At 47.3% G+C, this 17,808-nt stretch overlaps 1 protein-coding gene across 2 annotated transcripts in view; it reads right to left on the bottom strand.

The window, feature by feature from the left end:
* LOC141271826 (gastrula zinc finger protein XlCGF66.1-like) overlaps positions 1–14,701 on the bottom strand; it is a 61,108-nt gene extending 46,407 nt beyond the window's left edge. For both annotated transcript variants that reach the window (XM_073681997.1, XM_073681996.1), the window contains exon 1: positions 14,620–14,701. The gene's annotated coding sequence lies outside the window, so the exon portion shown is untranslated. The remainder of the gene's footprint in view (positions 1–14,619) is intronic.
* Between the last annotated feature and the right edge of the window lie 3,107 nt (positions 14,702–17,808).

Below are 17,808 nucleotides of genomic sequence, written 5' to 3'. Positions count from 1 at the left end.
AAAATCCAGTTATGATTTTGGTGCACGAACAGTTATCGAACATAACCTCGAACAGCCGAATTATTCTCAAATCGTTCGTGTTCGCCGAACGGCTCGAACACCGCCCAAAACAGCTCGAATTTGAGATTGGCGAACAGTTCGAGTCGAACAACGCTCATCTCTAGTCCCAATTCCTAGGGGACCGCAGCACACCACTATTGAACCCAGAGCAGTGTCAAAAGGTTGATGGTTGGATAGCAGATAATGCTTCCAGTCACTTAGCCACCACCACCACCACCCTGTCTTACACATGGCCAAGTCTCAGTAGCCGTGAGTCTGGACCGCATAATGCTCACCCTGATCCTCCTTCCTCCCACCATGCCGAGAGCCCAGAGACAACTGATCCCACACTTGGACACTCTGAAGAGCTATTCACTTTTCCATTTATAGATTCGGGCCTCTCGCCCGGTCCACTTGAAGCGGAGCAAGAGGAGATTGCATGTAGCGATGCCCAAATATTTTAGCAGCCACAGTCACACGAAGGTAACGGTGGGAAAGTGTAACAAGAGGTGGACGATGATGAGACACAATTGCCAGAAAGTCAGGAGGAGGACCAGGGTGTGGAAGTGGAAGACGAGTTGATGGATGATATAGTAACTGACCCAACCTGGCAGGAGGACATCAGGATACAGGGGGAGGGAGGCAGAGTGTTACGGGTCCGGGAGGTGGAACCTCTGTGCTACGGTGCAAGGAGGGACCCAGAGGGGCGTAACTAAGTATCAACTCGGACCTACCCTGGTCGTAAGGTGGCTAACGACTCCGTGACCAGGGAGGGACCGAGCCGAGGGACCATGTGCTACTCTGGGGACGACCTTCTAAGGGAGCAGGTGACTCCCATGGTACAGATGGCAGGGACTGACCGGAATATCAGGTAGGCACAGCAGGCAGGCTGGCGAGCAGAAGCCACCAGGTAGGCTATCAGGTAGACACGGCAAGTGACAGTAGGAGTCTCTAGGTGGGCTGGCAGATGGTCACGGCAAGTGACGGCCGGAGTCTCTAGGTGGGCTGGCAGGTGATCACGGCAAGTGACGGCAGGAGCCTCCGGGTAGGCACAGCAGGTAACAAGCAGGTAACAGGCAGGTCACAGGCAAGTGCTCCCAGGTGAGCTGGCTGGCAGGCACGGCAGGTAACAGGCAGGCAACAGGCAAGTGCTCCCAGGTGAGCGGGCTGGCAGGCACGGCAGGTAACAGGCAGGCAACAGGCAAGTGCTCCCAGGTGAGCGGGCTGGCAGGCACGGCAGGTAACAGGCAGGTAACAGGCTGGCGGGCAAGACTGGTAGTCAGGCTAGCAGCGGGACCTAAGGACTGAAGCAGAGGTCAGAAACACTGTGCAACAACTTTTGCTCGGGCACGTCCATTTTGGAGGAGGTGCCTCATATATGGGAGGACCCTCGGCTATTGGCCGGGGACTCCTTAGGACGGCACATGCGGCCCCTTTAAGATGGATGGAGCGCGCGCGCCCTAAGCACAGTGCCCGGGGAACAGCGCGTGCCGGCAGCAGGAAGAGGAGCGCTGGAGAGCGCAGAGCGGGGAGCGAGGAGGTGAGTGGAACGGTGTCTCTGCCTGGCAGGGGGCAGAGACGCCGATGCTACACAGAGCACCCCAACAGGCAGGAAGAAGCAGTGTGGTGGCCGCAGACAGAAGGCAGGCAACCGTTCCCCGTAGCACCAACACAAAGGAAGTTGCCAGTACAACTGTTAGGTCTTCCCGAGTCTGGTAGTTTTTTTAAAGACTCTGCCGATAACCCCAAAAAGGCCAATTGCACCACCTGCCAGGAGAGAATGAGCAGTGGTTGGCAAAACAACCAGCCTGACCACCACCAGCATGATCAGGCACATGGCAGCAACCCACCCGACTTTGTGGGCCGAACCCCAGGGTCCAGAAACAGTGTCTGTGGGTGACACCATTGCTTCTTCCGCTGATGTGCATGCAAGCCAATCCCCTGTTCATGGTGCATGCGAAGATGCCTCCTGCCCTGCACCTACCGTTGCACACTCTCAAGTAGCAACATCAGGAAGCATGTCCACGTCCTTGTCCCAGCGCAACGTTCAGTTGTCCATACCCCAGTCCTTGGAACGCAAGCGCAAATACGCAGCCAATGCCCCACTGGCCACACTACTAAATTCTCACATTTCATGACTGCTTGCACTTGAAATGTTGCCTTTTAGGCTCTTGGAGACGAAAGCATTCCGCAACCTGATGGCAGCGGCCATCCCTCGGTACTCGGTTCTCAGCCGCCACTATTTCTCCTGGTGTGCCGTCCCGCATTACACAAGCAAGTGTCCCAAAACATTAGCCGTGCCCTCAACAACGCAGTTACCGGGAAAGTCCACCTAACCACGGACACGTGAACAAGTGCTTGTGGGCAGGGACGGTACATCTCGCTGACGGCACACTGGGTTAACATAGTGGAAGCCGGGACCCAGTCAGACCTTGGGACGGAACATGTCCTCCCGACGACAAGGATTGCGGGACCTAGGTCAATCAGGGTTGCCCCCACGGTCTACAGCTCCTGCAACTCATCCTCCTCAGCCTCCTCCTCCTCTTCAGCCTCCATCTCCAAAATGACCACATCAGTCACAAGCTGGAAGCACTGCAGCACTGCCTCGGCCAAGCGGCAACAGGCTGTGCTGAAGCTAATATGCTTAGGTGACAAACCACACAATGCAGCAGAGTTGTGGACAGCTCTGAAAGAGCAGGCAGAGCTGTGGCTCACACCGCTGAACCTACAGCCAGGCATGGTCGTGTGTGACAATGGCCGGAACCTGGTGGTGGCTCTGAGGCAAGGCGAGCTCACACACGTACCATGCCTGGCCCATGTGCTTAACCTCGTGGTTCAGCGGTTTCTCAAATCCTACCCGGAGCTGCCGGAACTGCTTGTTAAAGCACACCGCCTGTGTGCCCATTTTATAAAGTCACCTACAGCTTCCGCCACCCTTGCCGTGTTTCAGCAGCGTTTGCAGCTTCCGGCTCACAGACTGGTGTGTGATGTCCCCACGCATTGGAACTCTACACTGCAGATGTTGGGAAGGATTTGTGAGCAGAAGAGGGCAGTTGTTGAGTACCAGCATTAACAAGGCCGTCGCTATTCAGTTCAGACTCCACACGTAAGACCTCAGGAGTGGACATGGGTGTCAGACATATGTACCATCCTGCACTCCATTATGGTCTAAAATTATTGCTTCCCAATCAACATATAACTACAATGAGAAACCCGCGTGCTGTCGCACCAGTTTCAAGAGTAGGAAGATACACAATAATTAACATAATTTTAAAATGATTATTTTTTATTTGGAAATAATTTAAACTACATTAAAAATAAAATTCAGGTACTTTCAAATTACATACACCACCAGCCCCAAGCTGATCAATTATAATTTTAATATATATATTTATTTATATTCCATCAGTTGCTATTCTAATATTATATTACACCTATCTCCATATCAAAAGGTGCAAGTAGGCTTCAAAGTGCAAAATGCTAAATTTTCCAATGCAAATATGCTACAAATTGCAAATGCAGTTTTTAAATACAACTTTTATGCCCCTATATACAAATGACCATTAATTAATCATTCCATATGTGGATAAAAGTGCTAATGCTGAACTCCTTTTCAACTATAAAGGATTAATCAATGATCCTATAGTCACACTGGGGTCTTTCCTTAGTATTTCCTACATATACATCTATATGGGTATGAATATAAAGGTGTACGTACAAGTGTATAATATCAGAGAGTAGGTGGTGGTGCTGGTAAAAAAATTCCCATCTGAAAACGCTGGCGGCAGAGGGCACACTTCGTTAGACAACCAAGGAGTACAGACGAGAAAGACAACTTCAATCCAGCAGAGGCAGGGGAACACTGTCACAGTTCTGGGAGAATTTTCTCAGCCCCTCCCATCGCACAAGCCCTGAGGCGCGGGGCACTCTCACAAGGAATGCAAAGTTTAGGAAGATGCTTAGGGAGTACCTTGCCGACCGTACCAACGTCCTTCGTGATTCCTCTGTGCCTTATACTTATTGGGTATCCAAGCTGGATACATGGAATGAACTGGCTCTCTATGCCATGGAGGTCCTGGCCTGCCCTGCCGCCAGCGTTTTATCAGAGCGGGTTTTTAGTGCCCCTGGTGGAATTATAACTGATATTGCATCTGCCAGTCAACTGAAAATGCTGTCAGGCTGACTCTTATAAAAATGAACAAGGGCTGGATTGGGCCAGACTTATCAACACAGTGTAATATAAACTCAAATCCAGTGTCTTTTCTTGGGAGTTGTATTCCCATGCACCTTTTCACACCCAGATATGGGTATACGCTTCCTGATTTTGGCCATTTGCTCTTGTCCTCCTCCTCCTTCTCCTCATCCTCCACCACCATATCACCTGGGTGACCCTAGTCTGTGATGCAACACCCACATAATTTTTTTAAAGTGTATTTATGATGCCCATAATTTTTTTTTTTTATACAGTATGTTCATATATACCCCCAGGGGTAAATGTCTGTCAGCCCATACATTTAGTGCATGGGCATTACAAGTATAGGAGGCCAGCTCCCTTCTAATGGGAACATTTTTTATGAGGTCCTCTATGTCTCTTCCAAGGGGCATTGAAGTGCCTCCAAATTTTTGGCAACCCTTGCATTCACTGCATAGGTCAACACTATGGGAGACCCACTTCCTAATAATAGGAACATTTTTTCATGAGGCCCTCTTCGTCTCTTCCAAGGTAGATTGGCGTGCCTACAAATTTTTGGCAACCCTTGCATTAACTGCATAATCAAACACAATGGGAGACCCACTTCCTAATAATGGGAACATTTTGTTATGAGGCCCTCCTTCATGTCTTTTCCAACGGGCATTGGAGTGCCTCCTAATTTTTGGCAGCCCTTGCATTCACTGCATAGGCAAACACAATGGGAGACCCACTTCCTAATAATGGGAACATTGTTTTCAGGAGGCCCTCCTCTAAGTCTCTTCAAAGGGGTATTGGGTGCATCCAAATTTTCAAAGTGGTATTGGGGTATATCCAAATATTGGGCAGCCCTGCCACTCACTTCATACGCAATAACAGTATAGGAGACCCACTCTTTAGTAATGGGAACAATAAAACAGAGCCAGCTGATGGCTCTCTAAGAATAGTGAGGGCCGACTGTTGGCCCTTTAAGAATAGTAAAGGTTGCCTGATGGCCCTATAAAAATAGGCTTTGTGACTTTCAGAGTCCCGCCTTCATAAATGAAACAAGATGTGTGTGATGATATCTCACACACCACATGGCCAGATAAGGTTGTAAAATGTTAAAGTGACATCTCCTGGTAAATGCATTTGTCACGGTTGAAAGCAATGCAAAAGTGAAAAACCGCATCAAAAACGCTAAGTGTGAACATAGCCCAAGGTGTGGAAGAGAATTTTTGTTTTTGGTTATTTATTTAGCTTTATATACAAGTCATTACCCTTGAAAGGATGTTCCTTAACATATTTCCCAGGAAAATCCATTTTGGATCATAAATGCTTCCAGGGGTCTTCTCCATGCTGTCCCCATGTCATTTGAGCACTGTTCTCATCGATTTGGACAATTTTTAGGCCCTCTGCAGACCGCCGGGGGGAGCCGCCTGAAAAATGCTCGAGTTTCCCATAGACTTACACTGGGTTCGTTGCTCGGGTCGGACACCCGAGTATTCCAATGTGCTCGACCCTAGCATCGAGCACCCGAGCATTTTAGTGCTCGCTCATCACTAGTCAGTAATAACACGAATAGGATGGAGAGCCCCCTCAAACCAACGTCGCCATTCTTCGAACGCCAATTTGATCGCCAAAAGTTCCCTATTACCCACGTTATAATTTCTCTCAGCCGAAGACAATTTTTTAGAAAATAAGGTGCATAGACGCCATTTACCAGGGGACGGACCCTGAGACAACACAGCCCCAACCCCGATATCCAACGCATCAACCATCACAATAAAGGGTTGGGAAACATTGGGTTGACTGAGTATAGGTGCAGTGGTAAAATGATTCTTTAAGGAAGAAAAAGCCTGGAGGGAAGCATCTGACCATTTGGAAAAATCAGATGCTGTAATGCACACGCCCTGGCTGAGCGGCGTGTGCGTGTGATTCCACTGGACCGTGCCGGAGAGTGAATGCCTGGAGGGGCGTAACTAGGTATTCACCCGATCCGACCAGGGTCGCACGACGGCATACGACGCCAGTGCACCAAGGAGGAACCGAGCAGAGGGACCAGGTGCTACTCCAGGACAGACCCCGGACACGGCTGTTGACCCACACAGGGGAATACAGGAACAGACAGGTTAGGCTGGCACACAGACTGGTGGGTATAGGCAGGCACGACTGGTATGCAGGCAGGCGGGTATGCAGGCAGGGGGGTGCAGGCAAGCATGGCTAGAGTGCAGACAGGGAGGCACTAGCAGGTAGGAACACAGGCGGGATAGGACCCAGTACACACTGGGACTCAGGAACAGAACCACAGATGTGGCAGACAAACACAGCAGAGTAAGGCCGCCCAGAGTGGTGAGCGAGAGCAGGGCAAGACGAGACCGCCTAGAGCGGTGAGTGAGAGTAGAGCAGGACGAGGCCGCCTGGAGCGGTGAGCGAGAGTAGAGCAGGACGAGGCCGCCTGGAGCGGTGAGCGAGAGTAGAGCAGGACGAGGCCGCCTGGAGCGGTGAGCAAAGGGTCAGAGCTGAGCGAGACTGCCGAAGCAGTGAGCAAAGGGTCAGAGCAGAGCAAGACTGCCGGAGCAGTGAGCAAAGGGTCATAGCAGAGCAAGACTGCCGGAGCAGTGAGCAAAGGGTCAGAGCGGAGCAAGACTGCCGGAGCAGTGAGCAAAAGGTCAGAGCGGAGCAAGACTGCCAGAGCAGTGAGCAAAGGGTCAGAGCGGAGCAAGACTGCCGGAGCAGTGAGCAAAGGGTCAGAGCGGAGCAAGACTGCCGGAGCAGTGAGCAAAGGGTCAGAGCGGAGCAAGACTGCCGGAGCAGTGAGTAAAGGGTCAGAGCGGAGCAAGACTGCCGGAGCAGTGAGCAAAGGGTCAGAGCAGAGCAAGACTGCCGGAGCAGTGAGCAAAGGGTCAGAGCGGAGCAAGACTGCCGGAGCAGTGAGCAAAAGGGTCAGAGCGGAGCAAGACTGCCAGAGCAGTGAGCAAAGGGTCAGAGCGGAGCAAGACTGCTGGAGCAGTGAGCTAAGGGTCAGAGCAGACCAGAACCGCCGGAGCGGTGAGCAAAGGCAGAGCAGGCTAGAACCGCCGGAGCGGTGAGCAAGGCAGAGCAGGCTAGAACCGCCGGAGCGGTGAGCAAGGCAGAGCAGGCTAGAGCCGCCGGAGCGGTGAGCAAGGCAGAGCAAGGGGGACAGGGCTCTGTACACACGGAACAGGCAGGAAGGGAAAGGCAGAACCAGATACCCACAGGGTACTTGCAGTGAAGTAGCGAGTGGACCGCAAACTCACAAACGGAAGTACAGTGACAACGAGCAGGAGTTAGGTACGAGTTCAGACTCTGCAGATAAAGGAAAGGTACGGACATAGAGAAACACAGGAAACAAGCTAGAAGAGTATACAGACAAGAACAGACACAGTAGCAAGATACAGGAGCGGGTCTAGGTATGCAGCCCCTAGAAGGCGGGAGGAACAGGCTAGGAGCGTGTTCAGACAGGACAGACAAGATACAGGAGTGGGTCTAGGTATGTGGCCCCTAGAAGGTGGAACGAACAGGCAAGGAGCGTGCTCAGACAGGCCTGGAAATACAGCCTCCAGGAAGGGCAGGCAAGCAAACACAGAAGGGGACCTGGCACATTCAGAGTGAAAGAGCACACTGAATGAAACTCAATGCTCAGGCAGGGATTCATTGGAGCAGCTGGGTTAAATACCAGGTGACAGACAGCAGTAGGCTGAGGACGCACAAGGGGTGTGCCCGCAGCAGGTACAAGAAACAGGAAGTGATCGGGCGCCGTCCTTAAGCAGCAGAAACAGAGGTAAGCAGACAGCATGGAGGGAACCCAGGCTAGCAGACTGGACTGGAGATCAAGTGCGCGCTCTTGCACAGTGGGAGATGGACCACTATGCAAGGACACTGCCAGGTATGTTACAGACGCCTTCTTAGGCTATGTGCCCACGATGCAGAAATGCTCAGGATTTTTTCCCTGGCAGAAAAAAACGCATGCGGATTGTACATGCATTTTCCTTCCAGGGACATGCGGAAATGGAGCGTTATTCACTGACATTTCCGCATGTGGATTGACAAGCGCTTTCCAAGCGATTAGCATCACTTGGAAAGTGCTTGTGACAACTAGGTCACACTATATAAATCCATGCAAATTGCATGGATTTATATAGTGTGACCCGAGAGAGTGGTAAAAAAATATGTATATATATATATATATATACTTATCCTCCGATGGCCCGCGCTGCCTTGTTTCGCTCGGTCCCGGCTGCCGGCAGCAGTGAATTGAAAGACCTGCCGACGTCAGCGTCGCGTGACCCGTCACATGACTCTGACATCAGCGCAGGTCCTTCAATCCACTGCAAAGTGCCGGGAATCAAGGAGGAGCGCTGCCCGGGCCGCCAGAAGGTAAATATACATTTATTTTTTATTTTATTCTTTTTTTTACTGATTTTTTAATGGTACCTGGGTGTGGATGAGACTCTCCTCTCATCTACACCCGGGTACCATCCGCACATTAGAATGCTTGGATTACGCATCTACATATACAGTGATGCGTAATCCATGCGGTCTAATGCAAGTCAATGGCGGCGAAGATGCACTTCCGCAAAATAATTGGTAGTGCTGCGTTTTTTTCCGCAATGATAATCCGCAGCGGAAATTTCCGCAGCATGTGCACAGCACATGCGGATTATCATTGGGGAACATTGCTGCCCTTCTACCATGCGTTTTTAATGCATTTCCGCAGCTGCAAAAAGGCTGCAGAAACGCATTAAAAACGCATCGTGGGCACACAGCCTTAGTCATGTCAGTAAGGGGTATCACAATTACAGAGTCATTTTGGATACATTTCCGGTAAAAATGAGTAAAGACCAGAAAACTTTGTAGAGCCTTCAGGTTCTCGGGACTTCCCCAATCAAGGACTGAATGGATCTTCTCCGGATCTATCTGAAAACCCGAAGATGACAACAAGTACCCCAAAACTGCACCTCCTGAATGGCAAAAACCCATTTTTCCAGTTTGGCATAAAGTTTGTTATCCCTTAATATCTGGAGCACTTGCTTAACATGCCCTCGACGTGTCTTAAAATCAGGTGAGCAAATAAAAATATCGTCCAGCTAGACCACCACAAACATCCCCACCAAATGATGGAATGTATCACTTATGAAATGCTGGTACACCGCAGGTGTGTTGGTCAAACCAAAGGCATAACCAGACTCTCAAAATGTCCTTCCGGGGTATAGAATGCTGTTTTCCATTCTTTCCCTTCTCTGATTCTAACCAGATTGTAGGCTCCTCTTAAATCCAACTCGGAGAATACCTTAACTCCTACAACCTGGCTGAACAAATTAGGAATCAGAGGAAGGGGGTAAGGATCACAGATGGTAATTTGATTTAATTCCCGGAAATCTAAACAGGGACGTAGACCGCCATCTTTTTTCTTCACATAGAAGAACCCTGCCGCCACGGGCGAAGTTGAGGGTCTGATATGTCCCTTCTCCAGATTTTCCGCAATGAAATCCTTCATGGCTTGTCTCTCTGGGCCAGAAAGATTATACAGTCTTGACTTTGGTAGTTTAGCTCCGGGAGTCAGGTTAATAAGAACGTCATAAGCACGGTGAGAAGGCAAATTCTGACACTCCCTCTCAGAAAAAATGTCCTCAAAACTAGACAGAAAAGCGAGTAATATTTCCGTTGAGAAAGTAACAAGGAAAATATTTAAACAGTTCTCCCCATTCAATAATCTCCCCGGTTTGCCAATCCACCAACAGATTATGTTGAACAAGCCAAGGAATACACAAAACAATAGGTGTGGGAAGATTGTCCAGGACATAGCAAGGGATTATTTCACAATGAACTGACCCCACCCTCAGTTATACATTATGTACAACCTGAGTAAATGCTTTCTGTGCAAGTGGTGCCGAGTCAATGACAAAGATGGAAATAGGTTCAGCTAAAGCACAGCAAGCAAGACCATGAGTCTTCACAAACTCAGCATCAACCATGCTGACTCCGGCTCCACTGTCAACAAACAAAGACATTTGATCGGTTTTGCTTTCTAGCACCACCTCTGCTGACAGGACAAAATGGGAACTTCAGGTTGGTAACAAATTAACCCCTTGCTTATCCAACTCCAGACTACCAAGAGTTAATAAAGTCTCCTTTTTCCCACAAAAAAACATATGCCTTTTTTCCTGTGAATCTCCGGGGAGATGTATGATGTAGAGACACCCCCTAACTGCATGTGTTCCTCCCCCAGTACTGGCTCAACCCCAGCCTGCTCCCTTAGCAGAGGTACACAACCCCAACAAGAAGGCCCCAGAGAAGGTGGTCTCACCCGTCTATCCCGAAGGTGTCTATCAACACGTATTGCCAGTGACATGGCAGCCTCCAAGGACTGAGGGGTTTCATATACTGCCAAGGCATCTTTCAGACTTTCAGTAAGCCCCTCACAAAATTGACTTCTAAGGACTGAGTCATTCCATTTGGAATCCGTTGCCCATCTACGGAATTCCAAACTGTACATCTCCACTGACCGATTCCCCTGCTGAAGGCGACGTAGCCTAGACTCAACCAAGGCGACTCAGTCAGGGTCATCCTAGATGAGGGCCAGAGCCCCGAAAAACCCCTCCACAGACTGGAAACAAACTGAGTCCTGCGGTAAGGAAAACGCCCACGATTGAGGATCTTCCTGCAATAGAGAGATCACAATACCAACCCTTTGCTCCTCATTTCCGGAGGAGTAAGGGCGAAGTTTAAAATACAGCTTGCATGGCTCCTTAAATGCAAAAAACTTGTTCCTACCTCCTGAAAACCTGTCCGGGAGAGCAACCTTGGGTTCAGGCTGGACAGGCCTACCTGCAGAGACCCCCACGACCTGTAACCGGTGATGCTGCTACTGAACCTCACAGCGGAGGTTATTCACCTCCAGAGACAGATAGCAAAACTGCTCTGCGAGCTCTGCAACTGAACTTATACCAAGGGATAAAGGAAGAAAAGAAAGAAAAAAAAGAGTCCACGCCCAAAAACACACAAAGAAAAAAAAAACAAAGTGTCATTTTTTTTGTGTGTTTTTTTTTTCCCCGCCTTCTCAAAATATGCTCTGCTGGCGATAATGTCACACAAGATGTGCAACACAAAGGGAAGAGGGAAAGGGAGCCCAGACTGTAGGCAAAGGGGGGAGTGGAGACCTCCTAGGCAGGTCTAGTGTCACCCTGTCTCCCCTAACAACCCTATATTGGCTCTTCACCAATCGCCGCACGCGTGCCTCACCCCGTCTTTCCCTGCATATGGCTAAGGCTAGGAAAGGGAGAAGATGAGCACTAGTTGATCCCCATTGAACACTAAAGACTGCAAGGATAGACAAACAGGGGGAAATTGCTTAGCTTTAGATGATTCCAGACAAATGCACACACGTACTGCTCTTGCTAAAGCCTTCACAAGGAGTAATGAATATCGCCGGCACCTCCCTCTGGAACACAGCAGGTATTTTTATACACCCAGGCCAGGGTGTTAATTAGCCAGAGGAAGGTAGCCACTTGGTCCTAGAGACAGCCTCTAAGAAGATGTCTGTAATGCCAGACGTAGAGATCTCCTGCAACCCACTGCAAGGCGACTGTCTGTCACTACTGACACACCCGTGACATCTAAGGGGTAACATTTCTCCTTTTGGAGAGTGACAATTTTTTTTTATTTTTGTAACGGTAACAGGAAAAAATGGACCCCAAAATTTGTTGTGCAATTTCTCCTGAACACGCCAATACCCCATATGTCGGGGAAAACCACTGTTTGGGCGCACAGCAGAGTTAGGAAGGGGCACCATTTGACTTTTTGAATCTAAAATTTGTGTGAATAATTAGCAGACGCCATATCACATTTGGGGAGCCCCTGATGTGCCTAAACAGTGGAAACCCCCCATAAGTGACACCATTTTGGAAACTAGACCCCTCAGGGAACTTATCTAGATGTCTAGCGAGCACATTGAACCCCCAGGTGCTTCACAGAAGTTTAGAACATTGAGCTGTAGAAATAAAATTTTCACATTTTTCCCACAAAAATGTTTTTCAGCCCCCAATTTTGCATTTTCACCATGCAATTGCTCCTGAGTACGCCGATACCCCATATATGGGGAAAAAACACTGTTTGGGCGCACAGCAGGGTTCAGAAGGGAAGGAGCACTGTGTGACTTTTCAAACGCAAAATTGGCTGTAATCGAGAGCGGACGCCATGTTACGTTTGGAGAGGCCCTGATAACTGGACCCCTCAATGATTTTATCAAGGTGTATAGTGAACATTTTGAACCCAGAGGTACGACACAGAATTTGATAACATTAGGTCATCATATTGAATAAGTTGCTATTAGTCTTGAGTGCAAGTGTTCGCTACTCGAGTTTGCATCGGGTACTCAGGTATGTACCAAGTATCACGCGTGCTTGAGTGACATGCTCGAGTCCCCGCCCTGCATGTTTCATGGTTGTTAGACATGGTTTTTGTTTTTACTTTTGAAAAAATTCCAACCCCAGCACAACCCTAGCACAACCCCAACCCTTGCACAACTTTAGCCATTCCACAACCCTAACCCTAGCACTGTTTCTTGTGCTGTATAAGTGATTAGACGACTTTATTCTTCTGATCGGTGCGATTACAGCGATACCAGATTTATATCGGGTTTTTATGATTGACAGCTGTCACACACTAAAAAAAAACTTTTTTTTTTGCAAAGACTAGACAGTCATGTAAGGGCTTGTTTTTTGCGGGACACGTTGATGTTTTTATTGGTATTGGCATAGAAAATATAAGTTTTTTGCATCGCTTTATTCTGAGAGCTATAACTTTTTTATTTTTTGGCTGATGGAGCTGTATAGTGGCTTGTTTTTTGAGTAACAAGATGATGTTTTCAGCGGTAGCATTTTTATTTACATTCATTTTTTTGATCGTGTTTTATTCCATTTTTTGTTTGGTGGTATGATGATAAAGCATCATTTTTTGTTTCGACAATTTTATAGGTCAGGTTGTTCCGGATGCGGCGATACAAAATGTGTACTTTTACTGCTTTTTTTCATAATAATATTCATTTATGGGTACAGTATATTTTAATTTTTTTGGATTCCTTTTTTCTTTTTAATATTATTTGCATTTTTTTTTCACTTTCAAACACTTATTTTACTTTTACACTTTGTCCCACTATGGGACTTTCATTCTTTGCTGGTTAATCACTTGCACAGCATAGAGATGCAGCAGCATCTCTATGCTATGCTGCGTATCAGCGCTGGACACACAGGCAGAAGTTACTTTGATCCTGTACTGCGCATGATCAAAGTAACTTCCTGATGCCTGGTGACCTGGAAATCGGGTCACCATGGCAACTGCTGGGACCCAGCTCAGACAGCACGGGGTCCCGATTCAAGTTAAGAGGGGCGCGCTTACCTCCCCTTGCTCCCGAAATGCTGCGATCAACTTCGATCGTACCATTTCGGGGGTTACTGTGCTGGGAGCGATACTGAACCACTCCTGGCACATAGCACCGGGTGTCAGCTGTGAGAATCAGCTGACACCCGGTGGCGATCGCCCCGCACAGCTTGCGTGCGTGCGCGATCACATTGTGTGTTATAGAACGTACCTGGTCCAATAGGCCCAGGGCACAGGGACGTTCTATTACTGACAATGCCAGAAATGGGTTAACTACTTATAACTTCCCAACAAAAAAAAATGTTGGTTCCAAAATTGTGCTGATGTCAAGTAGACATGTGGGAAATGTTATTTGTTAACTATTTTGTGTGATGTATCTCTCTGGTTTAAGGTCATACAAATTCAAAGTTTGAAAGTTGCAAAATTTTCAAAATTTTTGCCAAATTTCCGATTTTTTGCACAAATAAATGCAAGTCATATCAACTAAATTTTACCATTACCATGAAGTACAATATGTCACGAAAAAAGATTCTCAATCAGTGGGATCCGTTGAAGCGTTCCAGAGTAATTACCTCATAAATTGACACTTGTCAGAATTGTAAAAATTTGGCCTGGTCATGAGGTGAAAACAAGGCTTGGGGGTGAAAGGGTTAAAGCGAACCTGTCACAAGGTTTGACTGATATGAGATGAGACCACCACCTTTCAGGCCTGATATATTGCATTCTATAGCATTATATCTTTCACTCATTACTAATCATAATGTTTGTGGGGGGGTGGCGATACTGGGGGGAACATTATACTGTGTGGGGACCAAGAAAAGGGGCCCTGTACTATGGGAGGAATACAGGTCTCCATGTTTCCAGTCTTTTATAGTTGGGTCGTAGCTATCAGAGGAAGAGGAACAAAATGTCAGGATTCATAGAAAATGACAACAGGAAAATGCCAAAACAGTCTCAGCACTGAGGGGGTTAATGCCCCCTGCGCCCAGTAATGGGGAATCTCCACATACCTCCACCTGCAGAGCCGCCACGACATATATGGCTGTTCTGTGCGCACAGGACCTGTGATGAGGTCACAGGAGGGGAGGAGTCAGGGGTCACATGATCAGGGGCCTCAGTGGATGCAGGACTCTGCTGTGCTGGTTGTCATGGTGCTGGATGAGGGGAAGTTTATGTGTGGGGTCAGGAGGGATTTAGGCTATGTGCCCACAATGCAGAAACGCTCCGGATTCATTCTGCATCTCCCTGGCAGGAAAAACGCATGCGGATTTTACATGCGTTTTTCCGGCCAGGTAGAAGCGTTTTTGCATGCATTTCCGCAGGTTGACAAGCTATTGTAGCATCACTTGGAAAGTGCTTGACAACTTGGTCACACTATATAAATCCATGCAACCGGCATGGATTTATATAGTGTGACCAAGTAATAGTTAAAAAAAGAATAAAAATAGTAAAAAATAAAAACATTATACTCACCTTCTGATGGCCCGCGGTCTTCTCTCCAGTGCGTCCTGGCTCCCCAGTGGCTCGCGACGTCAGCGGTTGCGTGACCTGTCAGATGACTAAATGACGTCATGGAAGGTCCTTTTACACCATCGCGAGTTGCCGGGGAGCCAGGACGCATCGTATAGGAGACCAGGGGCCATCAGAAGGTGAGTATAATGTTTATTTTTTATTTTAATTCCTTTTTTTTGTTACAGGTACTATGGTACCCAGGTCTGGAGGAGAGTCTCCTCTTCTCCAGACCCGGGTACCATCCGCACATTGAATCGCTTAATATCCGCATGTGCACATGTAGTGATGCGGATATTAAGCGATTCAATGCAAGTCAATGGCGGCAATTACGCCTTGTTTCCCCAAAAATAATGGACATCTTGCAGATTTTTCCGCAATGATAATCCGCAGCATGTGCGCAGCACATGCGGATTATCATTGGGGACCATGGGGCACGCATTACCAAGCGTTTTTTAAGTGTTTTCACTGCGGAAACTCCACGGCAAAATGCTTGAAAAATGCATAGTGGGCACGCAAGCCTTACAGTGTGGATGTAGCAGAGCCGCGTGTGTACGAGGTGTACGGAGCGGAGATACGTGTGTACGAGGTGTACGGAGTGGAGCCGCGTGTGTACGAGGTGTACGGAGCAGAGCCACGTGTGTACAAGGTGTACGGAGCAGAGCCACGTGTGTGTACGAGGTGTATCGAGCGGAACCGTGTGTTAACGAGGTGTACGGAGCTGAGCAGCGTATCTACGAATGGCACAGGCAGGTCAAGAATTTGGAGTAAATTAGTTTAGAACATTGGGATATGAAAATAAAAAATAACGTTTTTTCATATCAATATGTTGTTCTAGTCCCAAATTGTTACATTTTCACAAGAATAGCAGGAGATAATGGAGCCCATAATTTCTCCAGAAGGAGGCAATGCCCAATATGTGACCAGAAATTATTGTTTGTGCATACAGTATGGTTCAAAAGAGATGTATCAGCATTTCATTTTTGGAGTGCAAATTTGGCTAGAATAATTTACAAGTTACAGCATAGGAGAAAACCACCAAAGTGACCCCATTTCAGAAACAACATTCCTCTAGTAATTCATCTAGGTTTGTGGGGAGCATTTTGAACCCACAATTACTTCATAAAAATTTTCATGGAAATGAAAAATTATGTTTTTTTCCACCAAAATGTTGCTTAACCCCTTCACCACCTTGCAACTTTACATCTTTGCACTTTTGTTTTTTGCTCCCCTTCTCTCCAGAGTTTTAACTTTTTTATTTTTCCATCAATATAGCTGTATGAGGACTTCTTTCTTGCGAGACAAGTTGTACTTTTGAATGACACCATTGATTCAACCATATGTGTACGGTGTACTGTTTTTTTAATTTTTATTTACCATATTCACTAAATGCTTAAACTGACCTGCAATTATGATTTTCTAGATCAGTACGAGTTGATTTTCTAGATCAGTACGAGTATGCAGATACCAAACATGTATAGGTTCTTTTTTATTTAAGTGGTGAGAAAAAAAACAAATTTTTGAAAGAAACTTCCAAGACCCGTAGCGTCTACATTTTTGGGGATCTGGGGCTGGGTGAAGGCTTATTTTTTGTGCCCTGAGCTGACTTTTTTTTATTGATAGCATTTTGAAGTAGATATGATTAGAGATGAGCGTTGTTCTACTCGAACTGTTCGCCAATCTCAAATTCGAGCTGTTTTGGGCGGTGTTCGAGCCGTTCGGCGAACACGAACAATTTGAGAAAAATTCGGCTGTTCGAGGTTATGTTCGATAACTGTTCGTGCACCAAAATCATAACTGGATTTTTTCTCAGTAATGATGAAAATTAATGTTAATACGCAGTTTGAGTGTACAGCGGGGTGGGGGGAGGGGCAGGGGATGGATCTCTGCAGGAACAATGAAGATCTCCATTTTTTTTTCTCTTTCCCGCATTTGCAGTGGGGAGGTGCAATCTGTCAGCCTATCAGCAGCGCACACACGGAGCGAAGTGCTTTTTTTCACACAAGCAAGGGCATGTGTCATTGGCAGTGTATGTCACATGTCCTTGCCCTATAAGACCAAGCCATTTTCCCCGTCGCCACCATTTTCTCACTGCTGCAGCTGCGTGTTAGACGGCACCGCTGTTGCTGTGTGCGCTATACCTTGTTAATTTCAAGCCAATTTTCGCACAAATATACAGATAGCTTGGGAGTAGGGAATAGTTGTGATTGCAGTCCTTTTAAGGACTAGGTTACAGCATTTCCTACGACTTTTATCAGGGAGGTCTGTGCTCTTAAATAGATAGGTTGTGGGAGTAAAGACTAATTGTAATTGGAGTCCTTTTCAGGACTAGGTTACATGAGTTCCTATCAGTTGTTGCCAGGCAGGTCTGTGCCAGTGCTGTGCAAGTTTTTTTCACAGCATTTGGCTGAATCTAGCAAAGCTAATCCTTTTTGGCCTATTGCAGAGTGTGTTAGTCAGTGGAGTAGCCTATCTGTGTTGCAAGATATAACACCTGTGTATAGAATACCAATTTTTTTACTGCACCTAGTGAAGTAAAATCTTTTGGGCATAGCATCATTCTATTTGTCCATCTATACTGACCTCCATCAGGTTGCAAACTGAATATAATTTTTTTCTGCATCTAGCTCTGAAAAAATATTTGGGCTTCTAGCAGTGTGTGGGACTTGGTCTATTAGTCCATCTATACT

The sequence above is a fragment of the Phyllobates terribilis genome, unplaced genomic scaffold (genome assembly GCF_046119375.1).
Source record: "Phyllobates terribilis strain yellow unplaced genomic scaffold, ASM4611937v1 Scaffold_5__5_contigs__length_657084704, whole genome shotgun sequence".
Taxonomy (NCBI): Eukaryota; Metazoa; Chordata; class Amphibia; order Anura; family Dendrobatidae; genus Phyllobates; species Phyllobates terribilis.
The sequence above is the reverse complement of the archived record's forward strand: the minus strand, read 5'-3'. Positions and strand labels throughout refer to the sequence as shown.